Genomic DNA, 16869 nt, shown 5'->3' with positions numbered 1-16869 from the left:
AAATATGTTTTCATGATACTGTACATTTGTTTACAGAATAAAAAAAAAATCCACAGTTCATTTATATAGAGTAGAACAACCTCGACGTGAGGGTCGTGTATCAAGCTAATTACAACCTTGCTATTGTTTCTCGTAATGAATTCTCTTTATTAGCATTCTCCGAGGAATGCTTCCACCCGCGTGTTTTATTGTGCAAATGCATTTAATGAACCGCCAGTAACAATTAGCGCGGGGCGACTTGTACTTCGCGCTCGTAGCATCAAATTGGGCTAATTAATGGTTTGATTTTCACAAGACCAGATTACATTGTGTTGCCCCCCCAAACAACATGAAGTAATCCATTTATTCTTTATTATAAAACTACACTGGAAAAAAAAAAAGACTAAAAGGCAGTAACGGTAAAATTATCTGTATGTTTATGAGTACTGACATTAACTGGTTTTATTACACTGAATCCCATTTGACTTGATGCAGACATTGCCCAGTTTTCCCTTGGGGGAAAGAAGAGGGGGTGGGGTGCCAGCGCTGTTTCATCTTATCACATTTAACGTCAGGACTTTTTTTTTTTTTTTTTTTTAAATCTTTGTGGCTTTGTGACCCTCACTAAGCCAGTTAATACACAACCGCGACAGGGAGAGGACTCAATGGCAAAGAAAAAGTGGGGGAAGGGAGGGGGGGTTTGTTTTCTGTTTATAGTTGAGAGAGTTAATGTAATGTACTGGATTCAACTGATGCATGGCATGGATTGGGAATAAACCAGCAGGGTTTTAAACTCGTCTCCAGGGCCTTGTGTACAATGACAACCACGTTTCTTCATCCGATATTTTAAACAAACACATGACAGACTTTACAAAGTCTCGGCCGTGCTGTGTGTTTTTTTTTTTTTTGGGGGGGGGGGGCGGTGCAGACAGATGGGGGGGGGGGACAACATAGCAGCGCAGGTTGCATCAGAGTTGCCGTTTCCGTCCGCGAGGAGCACGACGTTTACATCAGCATTGACTTTATCTTGCCTCAACAGGCGCAATGCAAAAATAAATAAATTAACGCGTCAATAGTCCACAAACCCTAAGAGGAGGAGGCAGAGCTTAGTTCTAACTGTATTTCTTCAAATGCTGATGAAACCGAACTTTTAAACCGCAACCAGATGTTTGAAGACAATGAGTATAGAGCTCGTGCAACTACGTCATCAAATCACGTCACTGGCCGGAAGTGTCAAACCATTCTTCAATGCTAAGTCGGTTGGAGACGACGCGAAAATACGTCTTACAGCACGACGCCCAGAGTTTTGTCCCATACCGTTAAACATTTAGAAAATGATAATAGATGAAGGTACGTGGAAAAATGAGACACTTCTCATACAAGACCCATATTTAATGCCGAAGTCAATGTTTTCGCTGATAAGAAATTGGACTACCAACCCGCTTCCGCTTGTCTTGGACAACCGGATCTACACACGTATCTGGTGAGTAAGTCATGGAGATTTACGCGGAATAATTTGAAAGCGTAGAAAAGTCTGGACGAATACAAATACTTCGCTGCTGGATCTGTTCTCAATCAAGAATAAATCCCACATAGTGATGGAGACACTCCGATTTTTTCAATTCAAATACCAATATTTAAATAAACGACCCCGAGTTTGACACAAACTCGCATTCATTATTTATGATTGGCCTCAAGTCGGTTCCTACGTACACGAAGCGTGTTGCGGCCACACGTTGAACATCGGTAAACCCCTGTGTGACAGACGGTTTCTTTTCTTTTTTTTTTTTTTTTTAAATACGCATTGGAGTCATTTGAGAACAATGCATATTGGAAAAAAAAAAAAAGTCTGTCGGGGAGAGGTTGACCAAAGATTAACGTGTAGCTGCAACACGGTTCGTGTACATTGTAGATGGTTTTTTTTGTTGGTTCTCAAATGAGCCAACTTGGCATTATCAATATTTCTTGGGAATTTGAGATTGAGAAAATTAATTCCGACCTGAAGTGAAGCGATCACTACAGTCGTGTGTATTTGGTTGGGCACCATCCATCACGTTTAATTGCTGAAATCTAAATTTTAATTTTAAAATGGTATTCTATAGAATGATCTCTTTGAATATCTGTCTTGGCTGTTGTAACAACCAAGAGCACAACAAGTCTCTGGCATTGTGAATATTCTGCTCCGGTTCAATGTCCCCCACACTGTCGAGCAGCTCTTTTTGACCGGCAATATGGCGGCGTGAAAATGGTGACGTCACATGCACGAGCTCTATACCACTGGCAACTACAAAATTACACCTGCACAACTAATGAAATCCCAAACTAGACCGACATCGTAAGTGGAAAATCTTCCCTTCAGATAGTCCGCTAGCATAGATGCGTTAGAGTGCCTCGTTGTCAACCGTGAGCGTGTGCACGTCACGATATCTAACTTGACAGAAACCGCGTGGCCACTTTAAAGCGCCTTGTTATCGTCCGTCGGGGTGGAGAAATAATGTGATGGAACGGCCGACGTGCAGACTGCGGTTTCACGCTGGCGTGGCTGCCTTAGCGCGCCTCGTTGTCCCGGCCTGGAAAAGCCCCACAACGATGTATTCCAGGCACCAGAGGCTTTAGGCGGCTTTCCCGGCTCAAACATCTACTAGTTATGTGTAGGCATAAGGAAGTTGCTCGACAAAAGTACCACCCCTTTTTCTAGATCATAGAAGTGGGATTAGATGCACATTGGACCTGGGGAATGGTTTGAGTGCATTCAGCTGACACTCTCACAGTCTTCAAGCGCAAATAGAAAGTTTTGATTTTTTACGATTTGTTTTGAATGCCTTGCAATTTTTGTAAATCATTCAATTTAGGCAGGATTGTTAGCAACACTCTTCTGTGTGGTATGGACAATTTCGTTTTCAACAAACTTAACATGCATGTTTTTGGCTGTGTGAGTAAGAAAATCCACAAAAGCATCTTGGACTAAAACTAGTATACAACATTATATCTTGGGTATTTCAATCCAAATATTTAGGACCCTTTTGAGATCTGAATGACTCATAAACAAAAAAAAAAAAAATGTCAAACTCACCAGTCAATATTAAACAAGAAATAAGCATAAAGTAATTTATGTGAGCAATTTTAAGGGACAATAACAAGCCATAATTTAGTGGGGGCGTCTTTTATAAAGTCATCTTGAAAGAAGCACAAGTCATCTCAATTTTCCATATTTAGGAACTAAATGCAGCAAGCTGACAAGCGGAAATACACATGCAATTTAAGACTGAGGTTCTTGAATAGACATCACCGATCAATTGTCATTTTCAGCTTAAAAAAAAAATGCATTTAGACAGTGTTAGGGAAAAGGGGGGATGATTAATTTACAATTGACCACATACTGATTTTTTACACAAGATAAACTGAGAACAAAAGATTATGAAATGTAAATGAGTCACAAAAATGTTTGTTGCATTATATATACTGCACATCGTTTACAGTATGACCAAATGACAAATGTGAACAATTTAGAGAAAAAAAATGTAACAATTCTACAGATTATTTTTTTAAATGTTTTTTTTGATCTTCTGAAATTTAAATAGTGTAATTTTTCCACAATCTCTGAGACACTGATAGTGTCAAAAGCACTTTGAGATCATACAGTATTTAGATGTTTGTAAAAATCTAGCTTTATTTGTGAAGCCAATCACCATTTTTAGCTATGACAAAAATAAAAAAAAAACTCTTTTGCAGCTGTTATTCAAATTGAACAAAAATTTTATAAGACACACTAATATAGTTGAAAAGCTTCTGACTGAAACCGTTGAGCCAAATGTTCCACCAAGGTGTTTTATTCTTTTTATTACTGGCATTATATCAGTATAAAGCGAAAATAATACAATCCCATGTTGTTGTTTAGCCCAGCAATCTCTTGAGTTAATTCTCGAGAAGCGGAGTGTTGTGCATTTCCTTCGAAGCGTCTTCAAGCAAAGCATGTGCCAAGATGAATGGCGCGCATGCAAAACGGCCTCCCCCCGCGGAGGTTAAGCGAGGTCGTAAAAGTCCGGGAGATAAGTGTAATTATCTTCACGGCTGAGGCGTGTTAGGCGTACGGAAGCGGCAGGTCGGCATAAAATGCGAGACGACTGCGGCGTTTTGGCCGATTGAGCGTATGTCCTCACAGCTCCCCCCAGGGGGGGGGTCACCTCAATCAATGTCAATCCCAAACAAATTAGCATCGCTTTAACGCGCCACCTGTCCCAGCCTTTCGTTTCCACCTCCACGGACGCCGTGCAACTCAAAAGAAGCTGTCACTGAAACGCGTTTGAACAATTTCAAACCACGATAACAAAACTTTAGCACGGAGTTTGCAAGAAAATGTGCTGCAGGTGTGGGCTGCAAATAGGACTCAAACTACTGAAAGGATCTTGCATACTACTGAAACAGATACCCTACTGAAATATTCTCCAGTCCTGTCTCACATGCACTACCGGAAACATCGTACTCACTCCGGAAAACTCTCAGGTACATTACTGAAATGTTCTAACGCACACTACCGAAATAATGCCCAATCAACACATTTTTGAAATGCTTTCTCAAAGACTGCTAAAAATGTGTTCACTCACCCACGCTACACTCTCACACAGATTACTGAAATGCTCTCCCACTCGATATTGAAAAGTTATACACCCACGCGCAGTACTGAAACATGGTCACCTACACACATTCACAACAAAAACGCTCACACACATACATACTACTGAAAGGCCCAAGCACGTACTTCGGAAGGACCTGCAAATTTACCTCTGCTCATACTCTATTTACAGTACGTGACTGATACGGATACTTTTACAATCGCAATTACATAATTCAGAACCAAGAGAACATTACTTGAGTAGGCAATTTGTAAGAGTGGGCTTTACAGCTTTGTGGGTCTGCGTGTATGCCAATAAACCAACAAACACACCTCAGCAGCATGTTCTAATAACACGGTGAGCAATAAGGGCAGGACTCCTGCATCATAAAAAACGCCACACGTGTGTACACACAAACACACACGCTTGTAATCATTTCCTCTATGTGGACAGAACACACGAATACGCGACGTTGATAAAGACACACACTTCATTTTTGATCTCGTCTCCAAACAATATTGAAACATTTCCCGCCAGCGCAAATGTGAATCTTATATTACAACGACTGATTGAGGCCAACTGGCATGAAGAGCCTGACTGTATTGTTTTGGTTTGGTTTTTTTTTTTTTTGTATTGTTGTTTCTCACAGAATTCTGCAACATAGCAAATGGAAATAATTTGGGCAATCCTAGTTCAGTCTGATTTCATGTTAGACATTCAGGAGATTTAAATTTAAAAAAAAAAAAAAAGCATAATGTGTACCTTTAAAATGTCGCTAAGAAATAAGGCCACTCCTATTTGGAACAAAATCGCATGGGCTATCTTGCTCTAGTAGTGGGTGTGGCTCACACCAGGACAAAAGCCAATATTTACAAGTAGTAAATGTGCTTTCAAGGCATAAAAATGGAGACATATCTCTCATGGCTTGAATAAGCACGACAGTTAAGTGGCCTTAAGGGGGACACGGACTAGAGGAACTGAGCTGAAAAGACGAATACATGATGAAGGCACATTTATTTTGTCCAAATGGAACATATTTGTTCATTATCTGACTTAATTTAACCCAAAAGGAAAACAATCGATGAATATTTAGGAAATTTACAGTAAATGCATGATTGTCTCACATACAAACATTATTAATCTGTTTTATCACTGTATATTACATCACTTCAAATAAAGTATATTTGAACATTATCTGAAAAGGAAAACATAACTCACACCAGGAACACACAGTCTTTGTTTGTGGTTTGAATACACGCAAACTATTTGGGAACTGACAGACTCATGATACTTCAGTAGCCTAAATGGGAGGAAAAGAAACTGCAGAAGGCTAAATACATCGTGAGTACACAAACATATTACCATAATTTCCGGCCTATAAAATGCAACTTTTTCCCCACACACTTTCAACCCTGCGGCTAATTTGTGCATTTTTTGTAATGGCTGCAAGGGGGCAGTCGAGCGTAAAAGGTAAGAGTGAGACCGGTGGAATATATGTGCCGAGGAAGTGACTTTTACCGGTATGTTTTTGGTTTGTTTTTTTTTTTTGTTGATGTTTTTTTTAAACCGGCCCTGTTAGCACCATGCTAGCCTGTCGCTGATTTGCTACTGCTGTGTCTCGGTGATTTAGGTATGTTGTTTTTTTGGGGGTTTTTTTAACCGGCCCTGTTAGTGCTGTCCTACTGTGTTGCTACCGTGTAGCTGCCGCGGGTGGGTATTTTTTTTACTGGTATGTTTTGTTTTGTTTTGTTCTTTTACCAGCCCAGTTCCTGCTACCATGTTGTTGCTCTGTTAAGATAAGGGAAGTTATTAAAAGTTTGAAAACTCTTTATGTGTACACTCTTCCTTTGTAAATACCTTGTGTTTCAACGTGGGTTTCAATGTGGGACTTGGTTGTGTATGTACCAAATGGTATTTCCTTTACAAATGCACTGGGTGAGGCTTATAATCAGTTCCCCTCTGTCGGTAGTCCATTTACCAATATGTATTAATTTGGTCCACATATAATTTATATGGGAATGATCTAATTTCAGCTGATTGGTATCAAGTTCAAAATAAAGTTTTTTTTTTTCATTTATGTTGTAATTATTATTTTAGACATCACAAATAAAGGTCATGGATCGCGTTATTTTGTCAGTTTCATTACATGTATTCGGTTTGCTGTGTTCATGTCGCGTCCGAGACGGTATCACAACAGTCTTTTGCACGTCACGTCCTCCTGTAGTATTAATGTAACAAGTGGGTGACGTAACTTCCAACGATGAAGCTCTTGAGGTCGTGATGCAAGAGTTAAAAAGTAGAACACCACAGAGGGGGGAAGTGAGGACGAGAAGAAGGAAGTGTAAAGGATGCCAAGCTCGCTCCCATCAGTCTCTTTGTGCCTCAGGGAGGAGGGGGAGGGGGGTTGGGGTGGCACTGGTTCACACCGGGCTGACACAAACTCAATGCCCTTACGCACACATTTATACACACAAGTACACACGCCGGAAGGAAAATGTTTCAGTGATGGCATCCATATTATGATAAGGGATCTAACCACAGTAATCCTTGACATGTAAACATACGCACGTAATGAAAGCGAAAGCCCAACAGAAATTTTTTCCAGTAGTCGTAATTTCTTTTGTACACAATTTCAACTATGAAGGCATATTTAGTCAATATTACGGGAAACGGAGAAAACAAATTCCATGAGACGAAAAAAATGGAAAAATGTTGAAAAACATTTTAACCATGCTGCGTTAACTAAGGTTTCCCTCCATTTCCAGTGAAGACGAGCTCATAAAAACAAACGGGAAAAAAGAAAAGTAAAGCAAGAAAGACGCAATCAATTAGCCAAACTCAATTCCAGGAAGATCCTGTATTTTGATTCACAATTTTGGAGACGGAGATGAAACATTATCAAGGTTCGTTGCTTCAGCAATGGAGAACAACATATTTTGACAAGCAACACCACTAACAACAATAAATTCTAGAATCATAACTTTGCACAAGTGTCAGTTCTTATAAGAAAAAAAAAATCCGTCAACTGACTGTCTATTGTTCTTTGTACTCAACATGCATGTCGTACTAGGGCGGCACCAACTACAGGAAACAAATTCTTGTGTTTTGTTACGTACTTGGCCAATAAACCTGATTCTGATTCTGAAATATATTTTTTTGCACATATTAAAGGCCAGCTTCAGTGAATCCTGGTGTTCTTTAAAATGATTAAGGGACTGTTCCTAGTTTGAGCACTTGTGGAACAGTGTGAGCTATAAAATATAAAATGGTGCCGTGAGTAAAAAGGTGATATTGACAGTTATTCTCAGGAGAGACAATATTGTTAATATAAATCGAAAAAAGCAATGAGCCCAGATTTGACCCCTGTGGGACACCCTTGGTAACAGGTAACTGGACACCACCTAGTTTCATGTATTGACACAGAACCAGTTACATTTAATTTTGAGCAGTTTACTTAACAGTAATAAATGCTCAACAGTGTCGAGAGCTTTATATAAGTTTTCAGAAGAGATTATCTCACACTCACACAAACACACACACGCACAGATCGTATTCTGAACCGGTCGTCTGCCCTTCCTTTTCCCTCTGACACAGTGAGCTCCGACCGGAAACTCAGCTCCTTACCATTCTACAGAGAGAGGAGCTTTTGTCTGCACTACACAGATGCCCCTTTCTCTAAACTCTGTGTGTGTGTGTGTGTGTGTGTGTGTGGTGTGTGTGTGTGTGTGTGTGTGGTGTGTGTGTGTGTTGTGTGTGTGTGTGTGGCAAGTGCAGATAAAAGTTAAGACTGTCTGAGAAAGGACAGGAAAGTGGGTACACAGGGGGAGAAAAACTATGAAAAAAAGACCAAGTTGGAACGTTTTTGGAGCCCATTTAAAAGATGCTGTCACCCCCTAACACCGAAAATGCAAATGAACTGCAGTGTTTGGGATGACATCACGGTGAGTGTAAAGTTACTTTTCACTCGCTTTGCCCGATGGGGAAAACAAGGAATGCGAGTTTTGTCTAGCGCCTCGCTGTCGTAGACGAAGGAGAGGCGTCTTATTGTCGGCACGTCTCCCGCCGTCGGTTTTGCCGCACCGCTTTCGGAGGTGAAAGTTGAAAACTGAGGACACATTTTGAATGCATCTGAGGGGAGCCACAACACCGTCTTTGAGCATTGCATGATGGGATGTGGTTCCGTCCGCCATCGAAGGTTTAGTGAACCTTTTTAAATGATAACTCAACCAAAAGGTTAAATCGTCTTTGAAATGAGTCATACAATATATGGGCCGTTACGGCCTTTTATTGTAGATTGAATTCAACTGTCTCCAAATTAATTAAAAAAGAAATTGGATGATAATTCATTTCACTCCATTTTCTTTTAGTTTGCACGATCAGATTTTCTGTCAGCATCAACGGCAAAATATATTTCAAATACTTTTAAATTATGATCATGGACCAGCAACAATTTATCAGTGGCCAAAAAAAACCTCACCAGCGTCTCTATTTCCTGTGCGAGCTGAGAAGGGCCAGACCTCTGACCTCCATCATGTCCTCGTTCTATAGCGGGACCCTTGAGAGCATCCTGACTAACTGCATCTTTGCGTGGTACGGACCTTGCAACGCATCCTGCCCCAAGACTCTCCATTTCATCTTGAGAGCAGCTCATAAGATCATCAGAACCTCTCTTCACTCCGTCGAGGACATTTCTAGCACCAGATGGCACCCATCCATCACACAGCCTCTTCAGTGTGCTACTGTCAGGAAGGAGACTCCAGAGTCTCTGGGCCTGGACTAACTGAATCAAAGATTACGACTACTCACCAGGCTATCAGGATTCTGAACACTCTGTTCACGCCTCCCCTCTACAGCTTCTGTTTTCTACCCATCTGAACTCTGACCCCTCCACACAAACACACACATCACATTCAAATAATCGTTTTTCTACTCTATAGCCCATGTGCACATGACGTCACAGTTTGCACGGCGCCATATTGCCGGTCAAATGTAGCTGCTCTGCACCGCAGGAGCCGTTGAACCAGAGCAGATTTTCCAAATTGCCCGAGATCTGTTGTGCTGTTGGTTGTCACCACAGACGAGACAGATATTCAAAGAGATCATTCTATGGAATACCAGCTGAAAAGACCAGAAAATATCAACTGGTTTCAGCAATTAAACATGATGTATGGTGCGGAACCAAAATACAAACACTCCTGTGTACCTATCGCTTCAGTTCAGGTAGGAATTATTCTTATCAATCTCAAATTATCAAGAAGTATTTATAATGTCAAGTTGGCTCATTTAAGAGCCATGCATTTAAAAAAAAAAAAAGAAACCATCTATCACAGTAGAGAGGTTAACTTGTGGCCACAATCGCTTCTGTGTACGTTCCGTGGAGACCACTCCCTCCTTTTTTTTCCATAGTTAATGAAGTAGAGTTTGTGTTAAACCAGGCATCATTTATTTAAATATTGTTATTTGTATTGAATACTAGCTAAAAAGATCAATGGATTCCAGCAAAGGTTAACGTGTAGCCGCATACGCTTCCGCGTTCACGAGCCGTCAACCCGTCGTCTCCCCCCCCACAATCATAGTTAATGAATGCAAGTTTGTGTAAAACTAGGGGTCATTTATGTAAAACATTGGTATTTGTATTGAATACTAGCTGAAAAGATCGATGGATTCTGGCAAAGGCTCACGTGTAGCCGAATACGCTTCCGCGTTCACGAGCCATCAACCCATCACTATGGCAGATTTATTGCAACGAAGTATTTGTATGCATCGAGACTTTTATACGCTTTCCAACTCTTCTGTGTAAATCTCGACAACTTACTCACCAAGACAAGCGGAAGCGAATTAACAGTCCAATTTCTAATTGCCGAAAACATCGACTTCAGCATTAAATAGGCATCCTTTATGCCAAGTGTCTCTAGTTTTTCCACGTGCCTTGGTTTATTATCACCTTCTAAATATTTAACGGTATCGGACAAAACTCTTGGCGTCGTGCTATAAGACATATTTTCGTTTCGTCTCAACAGACTTAGCATTGAATAATGCTTTATTTGACCGGCAATATGGACAGTCAGATGATTTCTGTGACGTAGGTGCAAGAGCTCTATATAGCAAACTTTTATATTTAGCTTTTTATATTAATGTTACTTGAACAGTCTTTGTACCGCCGCGGCCTGCGAGTACTGTAATTTTAATCCTCTGCATATGTTCCACATATTGAAGGAGGGTGAATAAAAGAACCTTGACATTGACTTGCAAAAATGTTTTAATTTGTCATATTTTGCATTAATTAAATATCATTACATTAAATATTTACTATTTTAAGAGTACAACAAGCACAGCATAACTATATAAACGTTTGTCTTATAGTATATATTGATTTAATTGTTAATTGAGCCATTAAATATTGTGATTTAATGGAAATTACAAATGCACATCCAACGTGTAGCAGCCCAGATGCGCAAGCACAGGGAACGTGCACAGTCATGTTGACGCATGGTATAATGACGCAGATGGTAAAAAGCCTGGCATTCACCACAAAAGTCTTCTTTTAGAGTACCAAATAGAATTAAAACTCGCCGAGTGTACCTCAGCTGATATAAAGCAGGATGAAGCTGTTTAAACAACTCAGCAATCTAGACTGATATGTCACCTTTGCATCATTCATGAGCAGGCCGGATCAATAACCGAGGACGCGTGATGCAGCGCGCGCAGCGAGCAGTGCCTATTAAGACGTTTCCTGCACGATTTCCCACAATGCCCGGCAGCGTCGACGTACAGTAACAGCAGAGCCACGCCCGCCCTCGCTGCTGCAGTCTTCCCACCTCGGGGGATATGACTCAGGCCCTCTTGTACTGTAAAAGTCGTCTCTTATGTGGCGACCATCTGGGATTCATTTCCCCGCACCGTTTTGGAACAGCTGTGGCCAAAGCTTTCATGTGTTGCGGTGGAATGCGGCACGGCGAAGGTAAATTACAGGGGAAGCCGGAGCGCCGTCGTAACTCGGCCGGCCGCTTTAGAGGTCAATTTGCGCATTGAAGCCTCTGGATTTGGACATATTTTTCATCGGCCCTACTGTCTGACTCCGACAGATGTGGCCTCCGCAGTCACGGGCCGTGACAAACGACTGGACTAGACCACTTGCCGCTGGTAGCTTGAAAGAGGCTCTTTGCCCACCGCAAACATGTTTGACTAGTATGGGAACATATTCACGCAAGTGTCACATAATCCATCAGTCAAGTCATTTTGGGAGAATAGCACATCTTTATTTTTAATTTTTTTGGGGGAGGGCAGATTGGAAAATTGACTTTTTAATTGCTTGTATACAAATCGTTGGATTTATGGAGTGCCATCAAGTGTGAAATTAAACAACCAAGTCCATTTTTTTTTTAAATCTGTTTTTGTCTGAAAAAAATGCCCGTGATTGCCACATATAGATAGGACAGTATAATACATGGGTGGGTGACGTTTGATTTATTTATTTTTTTTTTTTTTTTTAAATATAAATCAATGAACAGATGGGCTACATCATTTGTATAGCATTGTTTTAAGGACAGTAAAACATTCACAAAAATTGGCAATGCATCTTTACTGTTTTAACACTGCAACGCATATTAATCATAACATATGGTTAAAAAAATAGTTGAGTCAAATTTGAAGCAGGTTTATCGGAACGGGGGAAGCTGCGGAGATGAAAAGAGAAGCAAAGGTTTTGTCAAGGATGTATTTCGGCATTAAGTTCAATGTCTTGCGCTTTTCCAAGCAGTTTCCAACCAATTTTCAGCACAATTGCAATTTTCCGCCCAGATCCCAATGTTTATAAAACGCTACTTCCTGCGACAGGAACCATTTCCGACCCTTTAAATACACTCGGGTTTGCAAAAGCGCAGTTTAGCGCTTCCTTGCCGGGACTCCTCGTGTTGTTTTAGTGGGATACTGCCAAGAATCTAAAGCCTGAGGAACAGATTAAATGCGTGTAACGTACAGCTGTGAAAATGGCCCCCGTTTGGATATAAATATCGAATATTGGCTCACATGTGCCAGGTCTGCTCCGAAACACGATGTGTGCATGCGTTTACGACCGTGGTTGCGGTAGCCATTATTAGCTTGTGAGAGAGACCAAGCCTGAAGTGTAAGGCAAAACCTGCGGTTGGAAGTAACAAAGTACAAGTATTTTATGACTGTACTTAACTCGATTTTTCGACAGAACGCCGGCATGTTTCCCTACAAATGTTAGTGCTAATGTTAGCTAGAAATCGAGCAATCTGCACACATTATGTTCTCTGGAATAAGATCACAAAAAGCATACTGTATACATTTGACAATAAAAGTGTATTTTTAGTACATTTCTGTGTTGTACTTTTTACTTTTAAGAGGTTAAAATTGTACTTTTACCTGTGTTGTTTTACATGATATCTGTACTTTTGCCATATGTGGGAAAAACAGTCAATGCTGAAAAAAAAAAGGTTGAGAGACGAGCCGGCACATGTCTTCATTTTTCTTTCTTCTTTTTTTTTTTTGGGGGGGGGCGATCAAAGGAGACAAGGGTTAGCGTGTCGAAGCCAAGCGCGACGTTAATGGACGCCGGGATAAAAAGCTTTTATCGGCCGCTTTCGGCAAAGTCATCACAAAAAGGCCCGCACGGCGGACAGTTCCTAAACAGTAACATCATCCTCGTCCTTTTGATGCGAGGCCAGATTGTTCTTGGACGGCGGCACTATCGGGTTCATTTACGTCTTATCAGCACTAATACCTCTGCCAAGCACAAAAACAAGTGCCTGCATGATACCACGCAAATATTGCACGTTGGGTTTTCATGGAACGTCGTGGGCAGGGTAGCACAAACAAAAACGCGGACATAATTATGGCCAGGATGGTTGGAACCAAACTGGAAATGGTTCTGTCCATCGAGGCTGGTGCCTTGTAAATCACGGCGCCCTCTGATGCATGCCATTTTTACTCAAATTATTATTATTAGCCCCGTCGGACCTATAACGAGGTAGGACACGTGACTCAGGAAATGGTGAGGAATAACAACCGGATCACAGCTCAACATTAACTTTTGCAGCCGCTCGCCCTTTTTGGAAAGTGAATTTAAGTTTCACTTGCCCCATTCGAAATCCCACTTGCCATAGCTTTCAACAAATATTACATGCTTTTATAGCAACTGTCCCTACGTCATATAAAATACATTACAGGTTTTGTTATCGTTTATTGCATCCATGTGACAAAAAAATAATAAAATAATAAAAACATAACTAAATTAAAAAAAATCTGGTAAAGGTTTGGCACAATAATAAACGACTAACAAATAAAATGACTAAAATACTAAATAATGACTTAAATGACTAGTGAATTTAAAAAAATATTGCAAAAGGTTGGCACAATGATAATTGACAGATAAAATGACTAAATAATGACTTTTAGCAAATGACAAGTGAATAAAATACTGAATAATATTTTTATTGATCAGGAAATCTAGCACAGCATCTTATCACCAATAGGAACTACGAATTGCCAATCAGTGTGTAATTCCAAACACGTGGATTTGTTTACAACGCTGACCGGATGCAATATGTCGGCCGGTTTTTCCAATTTGTGTGTCGCCATTTCCTCACAATACATACTAATGATTAATTGTGTCATGTCAAAATATTGTCATCGATGACAGCGCTTATTTGTATTAAAAAAAATAATAACTATGGCAGACTTTCTTACCTCAGATCATGAAGCACCCATTACATCATAGAAGAAGGCAGCTCATTGGCTTGTTCAGTCGAGCTCCAGTGAATCAGAAACTCGTATGTTAAGCTGTTGTTGTCGGGTTGTTTCACGCGATGTCGGCCATGCATTATCAAAACTATCGACTCAGACGCAATCATTTTTTTAATAAATGCGAAATTACGATATTTCTGTTAAAAAATTCCCACTTGCCCGGTCGGGCAATCGTGCCGTACATTTACTTTCCCGAAGATGCTTTTCGGGCAATCGTTCATGTTGATCCCCGCAAATTCATATTAAGCAGCTTAGCTCTTGTACTGGCCGGTGTCTTTTTTTTTTTTTTTTTTAATACCACCGACAACAGGACTTGGTGGGGGATTATAAATTTCTCCTGTGTACTATTTTTTTCCCCCACTTATGAATACAAAACTACTATCAGAGGCTCACAAGTCTCACCTTGTCATTTCGGACGATCCAAACAAGAGGAGATAACAATGAACCCTGTTTACCGGGAGAATACGGTTCAGATCCACCTGCTATACTTGAAAATCTGTGACCTTGGAATTTAAAAAAAAAATGTTTTACCCCTCCCACAAGCTCAAAACACATTTACTCTTATTCAAACATTTTTTTAAAACACAATGTAGATGTATTTAAGCACCCAGAGCGAAGAGTCAAGTATGAGCATCCTGGTGCGAGTTGTGGCCTCGAGCAACCCCTTGCAGCTGTCCTTATGTGTTTATGCGTATGAATAACCGGATGAAACTTCATCCGCAATTGTGGCTCATGCCCCAAAAACCTGCATGTTAAATTAATAAAAAAATAAAATAAAAAAAACCTCTAAATTGCCGGCAGGTGTGAATATGCGTGTGACTGGTTGTTTGTTTCAATGCGCTCTCATCTTGTTTGCCAAAAAATCCGGGGTTTACGCTATCTCTTTCCAAAATATAGCTGGGATAAGACCCGACAAGCCCGTGACCCTGGTGAGGACAAGCAGTGTGGAAAATGGATGGACGGATGAACATCGTCATCTTTGTCGTTCTGTCACGTGATTTTTATTTTTTTTTAGTAAATTTAATTCAATTTTACAAATAAATAGCGTAATCCCTCCTAACCCCCCCCCCACACACCAAAAATAAGCACTCAAATTACATAACGTAAAGAACAATAAAAAATTATGTTCATTTACCTTTGGCGTTGAGCAACGATGGGGGAAGGTGAGTGAAGAAAATGCCACCTGCGAGAAAACATATGTACGAATGTATGCACACACACACCACTTAATTCCACTAAAGTATATAAAAAATACAAGAATAAGGTATAAAGTGCAAGAATAAGATGAACAAATTTGCGCAAAATAAACGGGAAAATCTCGCAAAAAAAGTTGTACTTTACCGATGCGTTAAAGCGCTAGCATAACACGGTGAGTCAAATGTTAGAGGGAAACGAAAAGGATGACGGGTAAAGACCGGCGTCCCTCCGAGCCAATGGGATGCCAGGAATCTGCTTCGCATTAGCCAATAGGAGAGCATCTCTTAACCGCGATACAGGATGTTTACTGTTCGAATCCAACCCCTATTTTTTTTTCTTTGCTTATCGTGAATTTCGCTTCGTAACTACGAGACAATATTTTTCCGATGAGGCGTTTCGTAACTGTTTTTTAATTTTATTTCATTTTTATTTTTACGAGAGACGTTCATAAGAGGAGTTCCCACCGTGCATCCATTTTTGGGGCGAGAGTTATGCGTGTGCACTGGACGCCCCCGTCTTTTTTTAAATGGTGCAGTAGAGCAAAGCTCCCGCTGTGCATGTGCTGTAGTATCTATCCTACGCAGAGAGAGAGAGAATTTTTGATCGAGCGCCAGGGCGACCTCGTTTCCCCCCCATGCGCTCCACTCGCACTGTGGTGGCGCTGGCCCAGCCCGGCTCTGCTTAGCTCGCAGCTCCCGAATCTCCGCCCTGCTTTTTTTTCATACGCGTAACACGCACACGCGCCGGCCGATCAAAACTCCCTCGCGCACGCATATTGCGCACAATCCGGCTACTTAAGGGATCTTGTCATGGAACAAAGCTTAGCGTGAGCCATCTTCAGCGACCACGAGCGAATTAGTAGCCGTGTGTGGGCATCACTGCGCTAAAAAAGATACAAGGACTAATAATAAGACGATTGGATGAAGTAACGCTGATCGTGGGTGGGTGTGTGTACATCACTGGCACTCTTCCTTTCCCTACAAGGAACCCATTGACCTGAATCTGTGCAGAGCCGCACCCCTCCTCGGAGCTGCTGCAGAGACACAGAATGAAAGCGACATGAAAGAGAGAGAGAGAGCGCCTCTGGTGGCCACACCACGGAGGTGCACTGATTCCCACGTTTTATTTGACAGTCAAGGCTGCACACCCCCTTAGAAGCAGTCTGGAAAATCGTGTCCGGGTTGCACCGGGTTAATCTGTCACTCGTCGGATGAACGCACGCGTTGAATAGATTAGCCTTCCGCTGGTTGACTGGTGGCAGCACGGTGGTAAAGCCTTGGCCTCACAGTTCTGAGGTCCCCGGTTCAATCCT

The 16869-nt window shown here is 41.1% G+C and overlaps 1 protein-coding gene across 3 annotated transcripts in view; it reads right to left on the bottom strand.

The window, feature by feature from the left end:
- pim3 (Pim-3 proto-oncogene, serine/threonine kinase) overlaps positions 1-16123 on the bottom strand; it is a 100222-nt gene extending 84099 nt beyond the window's left edge. For 2 of the 3 annotated variants that reach the window (XM_061806930.1, XM_061806931.1), the window contains exons 1-2: positions 15702-16123; positions 15496-15543 (exon numbers count right to left, since the gene is read on the bottom strand). The gene's annotated coding sequence lies outside the window, so the exon portion shown is untranslated. Of the gene's footprint in view, positions 1-15495 lie in introns of all 3 variants that reach the window. The other variant, XM_061806929.1, reaches the window with a different exon arrangement.
- Between the last annotated feature and the right edge of the window lie 746 nt (positions 16124-16869).

This window comes from Syngnathoides biaculeatus, chromosome 20, assembly GCF_019802595.1.
Source record: "Syngnathoides biaculeatus isolate LvHL_M chromosome 20, ASM1980259v1, whole genome shotgun sequence".
NCBI classification, from domain to species: Eukaryota; Metazoa; Chordata; class Actinopteri; order Syngnathiformes; family Syngnathidae; genus Syngnathoides; species Syngnathoides biaculeatus.
Note: the sequence above shows the minus strand (reverse complement) of the source record. Positions and strands in the feature narration are given on the sequence as shown.